The sequence below is a fragment of the Pollicipes pollicipes genome, unplaced genomic scaffold (assembly GCF_011947565.3).
Source record: "Pollicipes pollicipes isolate AB1234 unplaced genomic scaffold, Ppol_2.1 Scaffold_7262;HRSCAF=8765_pilon_pilon_pilon, whole genome shotgun sequence".
Taxonomy (NCBI): domain Eukaryota; kingdom Metazoa; phylum Arthropoda; class Thecostraca; order Pollicipedomorpha; family Pollicipedidae; genus Pollicipes; species Pollicipes pollicipes.
The window spans coordinates 22,141,865-22,148,352 of record NW_023597055.1 but is presented as its reverse complement, the minus strand read 5'-3'; positions in this window follow the sequence as shown (position 1 = coordinate 22,148,352).

Below are 6,488 nucleotides of genomic sequence, written 5' to 3'. Positions count from 1 at the left end.
AATCTCAAGGCAGTGCAGCTTAACATTGGAGGGTTATAACCACATGTGCCGATCACACTTTCAATCACATTCTATGTACGACTACAACGCGTTCTACATATTTGGCTTCGCCCAGACAAAGCCTTTGGTAACCACAGCTTGCCACACTGGAAGTCTGCGACATTCAAACGTCACGTCACATCAGTCTGATAGCACTAAACGGCTGCAGACGCCGCAATGAATATGCCAATTTAAGTCATTACACAGTCTGCGAGTGTCCGGGGTCGTCGCCAGGCAGACGCCGGTTCTGGACGGAAGTGACAACAGGGGACATGCAAACCTGTCAGACCTCTCAAGTCTCAAGGTCGGAAGGGACGGCGGTGGATGGCCAAACGCCGCTCTCTGAGTACTCCGTGTCCGTGTGTGAATGTTTTGGATGTCCGCAGGTCGGTAGTCGCGTAATACTACACCCTCCCACCTCCTCTTGTTTTCAGCGGACACAGGGATCGATCGAGTCGGTGGAGTAAGTCTAAATGCCCGGTAGATAGCCTGGTTTTCCGATCCTTTCCCAGTCATCGGCTAAGTAGCCTTCTTCGCGATGTAGTTGACAGCTACGCAGCATGAATGCAAAGCATTCATATAAACATATGGACAGAGAGCACAACAGAGTAAACACAAGTCCTTGTCCACACAAGTCATCCCTCCAGGTGGGCCGTCCACGCGTCTTCCCCTCCCTCGTGCTCGCCGCCCAGGCCGCCCGGAGAGCAGGACATAAAAAGGTCGCCGACCAAGGTCATGACACCCTCAAAACCAAGGTCATGGCGCCTTCACAACAAAGGCTGGTCACCGCCGGACCGGCCCCCCGGCTTTGGCTTTGGAACGGGCCGCGTCGCCGGCGATAGAGGAGGGCGGACCGCCGTGGCGGTCGACCCGGGCACAGAGCAATCCAGCGGGGCTCCGTACACTGTAGATGGATGCACGCAGAGTACACTGTAGATTGATGGACCAAGGGTACACTGTAGACGGATGGACCCAGAGTGCCGGGCATCACCGGCGGTAGTTTACTGGCAGCTGGGGTGACTTGGGACGGATTGTGGTGGCAGCAAACTGGGCACGGTGAGTGAGCCAGCCCGCGACGCAGCGCGGAAGAGCTTCTTTTCGTCACCGTGAAATTAGTCCATGCCCCACTCCATATTTAAAATTTGATAGCATCCGCTTTCTGAGTTCCGACAGCGTGACACGGCCGCAGATGATGCAGCTAACGCGCCACCCGCCAGCAACCGCGAAGTTACGGCCCTACGCTCATGCAAGAGAGGCCGAGTGCGGTCCAGAAAGCGGACTTCCAGCGGCGGGGAGGGGACAGCACTGATATGACCGGCTCTCTGATTGGTTTCCACACCTGCTTCCGAGACTGACGGACCACACAGCTGGCTCCGCCCACGTGACCCCGTGTGACCCCGCGGGGCGGGGCGACGATCGACCGGCGGGATGGAAACACGCGGCTGGGCGTGCGGAACTGACGAGCCAGCCAGCCAGCCAGCCAGCCAGCCAGTCAGTCAGTCAGCCAGCCAGCCAGCCAGCCAGCCAGCCAGCCAGCCAGCCAGCCAGCCAGCCAGCCAGCCAGCCAGCCAGCCAGTCAGCCAGCCACCCGGTCGGTCGGTCGAATGTTGGCGAAAGCAGCGTCATCCTCGCGTGAGTTAGCGCGCCGGAGCTGCATGTTTGCTACAGGGTTTGCTACAAAAAGGATGTTTACGTTCAAGGGCGCAGAGCTGCAGCAACTCAACAGGATAATACGGATTTTAATGAGTGCTGGCCAATAAACGCCACTCAGACAGGAAACACAGCCCAGCTTTATCGTGAATTGTAGAACACCGCAGTGTGCTCACTTTCCTCCTGGCAGGACAACATAAGGGCGCTTACCTACTTTGTCCGAGGGCACGAAACACCGCCAGTCTTCTAATTTTATGTAATCCCGGTTTTGCACATTTCGCTTTCAACAAATGGAAGGGCTATGATTGCATCCCCTCCGCCCCCCCCCCCCCCCTCCCGGAAAGAGAAGAAGAGGGAAGGGCCACAAAGCCAAGTCCTCCGAAGCCTAAGATTCCAATTGACGACAGTTCTTATATATATATATATATATATATATATATATATATATATATATATGGGTCATACTGGTTCCATTTACAAGCCCCTATTAAGCCCTCGCCACTTCTGCCCGGGTATTCCTCATCCTTTGCTAGCTGACCGCATCGATCGAAATGTTGCTATTCACCCATACAAAACCATATTCGTGCCTATGCATGCACACACAGGTGCAACGCACTGCCCATATCTGTCATCAGTTTCGCCACCACATTAACCGTGAAATGTTTGACTTCCTGGTCGACACATACGCCTCTCTCCGCATTTTATACAGTATTTCGGTGTGGGGCGGAACAACAGAAAATCAGCTAGCCCCTTCAAAGCGTAATACGCTTCAGTCCACGGACCGTGGCTGACGTGAGGTGTCGAGGGGGGGGGGAGGGAGAGGGGGAGGGTCGGTCCCCCGCTGAAGTCCCTGGGTCGAGGCCCAAGTGGAGCAGCTGGTGCGAGAGAAGGAACTTCTAGAAGTGTATGAATCCCTTCACAGCCGGCCTCAGCTCGCTGTCGATTCGCCACATGTTTGTCCCTCGATCCGCGGTGTCCCGCCGAGCCACCCGCTCATCCGGGCCGGGGCTCTGGAGCCGCCGAGGAACAAACTCTCGGCCAAACAGACGGCGGTTAATACCGTGCTGCCGCCTCGTGAAACCAGCTGCCTTCGGCCGTCACTGAGCGTCCTACACCGCCCGGGTTTCGTGCGTCACTGAGAGCGCTGTGAGCCTGAGTCATTCGTTTGGTACTTACCTGCATTGACTATCCGCAAATAACTGATAAATAACAAATACACTGGCTAACGACTTTTAGTTGTATGGCGTCTGTGGGTATCCGTATGTTGCTTCCCACGACTATTGCAGCTGTTTTATCCCGATGTATTTTCATTTATCCTGATGTATTTATCCTGATGTATTTATTGGCCTTGCTTTGCCACCCTTCACTATATACCTTGCACGCTAATCCTGAAGATCCATGCTGCATAGATTAACTCTATAGACTCAATGCATACATACATGCCTGCATACATCGGTCAAGAAACTGCCGCGACCAGCCATAAGGTGGTCGCGGTCGGCAGAACACTGCCAGAGCACTTGCGTGTTCTGCGCAGTTACCCCCTCCCCCTCGCCCCTCCCCAAGGCGTCCAAAGTGTCCGCCTCGGAGCTCGGACCTAGGTAAACCCCGTCGAGCCGGAGACACAGGCACGGGGCATTGATTTATCGACGCCGTGCGCTGCACCGGTGGGGCTTTATTGCTGTCGGGGGCACCGACGCATCAGGCATGATGACGCGCGCTCGCGGTTCGACCCGCCTGGGGTGATGATGAGGGCCTTGGAGCGAGGCTTTCGATGATGACCTTCGAGCGAGGTCTTCGATGAAGGCCTTCGAGCAGGGTATTTGATGGAGGCCCTCGAGTGAGACCTTCAGTAAAGGTCTTAGAAGAGGGCCTTCTAGTGAGGGGCCTTCGGAAAAGACCTTCAATGAAGACTCTTTAGCGGAGACTTTCAATGAAGGCTTTCGATAAGGGCCTTCCGAGTGAGGCCTTCAATGAGGGCCTTTGATGAGAGTGTCCTTGAGTGACCCCTTCGATGACAGCCCTCAGGCAAAGCCTTCGACGAGAGCCTTCGAGCAAGGCCTCCGATGAAGGCCTTCGAACAAGGCCTTCGATGAGGGTCTTTGAGCGAGTCCCTGGAGTGCGCTGACGGGTACGGAGTGAGCGGATGTGGCGTGGTACTGGGTCCGCCGCGCCCTGGTGGGACAGACCGTTTGAAGCAAGGGGTGTCGTTTTCGGGAAGTTCTTGTTCAAAGTCCAATCCAACGCTGAAGGATGAACCAGCTGTCCGTCCCAAAAATGCCCCCCAAAATCAGGTTTTCCAAAAATCATTGTTACATGAAATGACTATAACCTATGATCAATAGACCAGTCACTAATCGCATCACCCCATTCACTCAATCAAATGGAATGAAAAGACAAAAATGATCGCGAGTAAGTTGTTAAATGCATCTGCATTAAATAAGTTCAGACCCATACCAATTTGCAGCGCGACGAAATGGCGTCGGCGTGTCCTCCAAAAATAATCCAAAGATTTCTGCCCTGTGCGTCCAATTTTCGAAACACAGTTCCAATTTTTTGGAGTTCCAAGAATTTGGAATCCAAGCAGCATTTCCAGTTGTAGAAATAAGTTGTTTATTGACAGTATCAGCACGGTAATGAGCTGACGCTGGTTGTTGGTGGGTCGTAAGTTTACTCCAAAGGACATGAACATGCGATAATCAAAACACTTACCCTAAGGCATAAAAAAGCTAATGCAGTCATGTTTCATTAACGGCAGAAAAAAACCTGAAATACAACTTGACAACAAATCTAAGGTATGCAACACTGTAAAAGCATGCTCTCCATCTGTCCAGATATCAATTTCTACACATCTGGTTTGCTACACAACGACACTTTTTGACGTCGAGTACCTTCGAATAGCAGGCGGAGTAGCAAAGTTGCTAGAAACTCATCGCCACTTTGCAGTAGCCTGAGAACAGCTTTTATGACGGAGGACTTTGCAATGAAAGAGCAGCAGCTTTCATTGGCGTCTTTACGTCCCCAGAATGAGGCTTCCAGTGAGATCTGCGGGGCGCCTATGACGCACAGGTTCTAGAAAAGCGGTACAGAGAGGACGTTCTCAACAGAACGGTTGAAAACGGATGCGTCTGCCTCCCCCGAACTGCGTCAACTGAGAACCTGAGGATTCGCCTCGTCCAACGTCGTCGAGGATGAAGTGAAACTGTACTAAATGCGCGTTTCAAGAAAGAGCGCAGGGCAGTGATGACAGGCAAATTTTACCAATACAACCCGTCTCTAAGGAAATAAAGCAGGTTGGTTTGCCAGTAAGATGGGGCTGTAAAATACAGTGTATGCCTGCTTTACTTCAATGTTACGGTACTGACAAAAGTTTGACGTCATCGCATATTCATGAATCAAAGCAGTCGTAGATGTACCGCCATCATGCCAAAGGGAATCAATGATGCGCGTGAGCTTGTCGAACGCACTCGTTCATCATTTAAGTCCGTCTCAAAACGACAGGGGCTGCGCCAAACTTCTCGTCAGAATGCGCAGATCATGAGGACTAAATAAACATGCGCGTGTCAGGAGCATGCTCCCGCGCGTGTCAGGAGCATGCTCCCGGGTGTGACAGGAGCGCGTTCCTGCGTGTGACAGGAGCATGCTACCGCGCGTGTCTGGAGCACGCTCCCGCGTGTGACAGGAGCACGCTCCCGCACGTGACAGGAGCACACTCCCGCACGTGACAGGAGCACGCTCCCGCACGTGACAGGAGCACGCTCCCGAACGCGACAGGAGCACGCTCCCGCACGTGACAGGAGCACGCTCCCGAACGTGACAGGAGCACGCTCCCGAACGTGACATGAGCACTCTCCCGCGTGTGACAGGAGCATTAAGAAGGCAGCGTATTGTCTTCATTGAAGTTGTTGGAGTAGCGGTAGTAGGTGTAGTTGCATGTGATTGAAGTAGTTGCAGTAGTTGTCCCCAGCGTCCCCCTGTAGGAGGCAGCGTGTACAAAATAATGCGGAAATAACTCAGCGAATGACACGCGTCGCTGGCAATAAAACGCAGCTTCGCCACCCTGAGTAACCACCTGACAGATATTGATGTCATGAAGTGTGACTTAAATAGGCCATGCCAACACTGACTATCAATCGAAGTCACTGATCTCGAAGACAAAGGCGGCGAGGAACACCTACACCGACAAAGCACTAAATCACTGAAAACATTTATGGATCCTCCCTCAAGATTCAGCCTCAAAGGCGAGTTTAGACGTTCCGTTTGCAAATAGCCTTCCATTGAGCGCTGCACAAACGGCGAACTGCCTTTGCACAGAGCCATCCAATATAATTTAAAAACCACTTGCACGTACACTTCTGACGGACTTCCTACAACGCCCTCACCATTTAAAGGCCAGGTGAAAAATCACATCCGTTAATTCCCACTGTAAGCGGCATAGAATACTAGCCAGAGTGTAACGCCCAGCCGCGGCCGTGTGGCTTAACACCGCTGGACTGGCGCACCGGTGGGGAGAGGGGAGTAGGCAGGGGGGGGGGGGCGTGTAAGGTCACTGGGCGCAGGAGGGAGGACTTTCCACCAGCCCATGAGCGGACTCTGGACACATGGCGATAGCTTCGCGTGATCATGCGTCACTTTGTAGAGAGCGATAAAGAGGAGGAGGGCACGGGGAGAGAGAGGAAGTGGAAGAGAGGAGAGAGAAGAGAAGAGAGAAGAGAGAGAGAGAGAGAGAGAGAGAAAGAGAGAGAGCGAGAGAGAGAGAGAGAGAGCGAGAGAGAGAGAGAGAGAGAGAGAGAGAGAGAAGA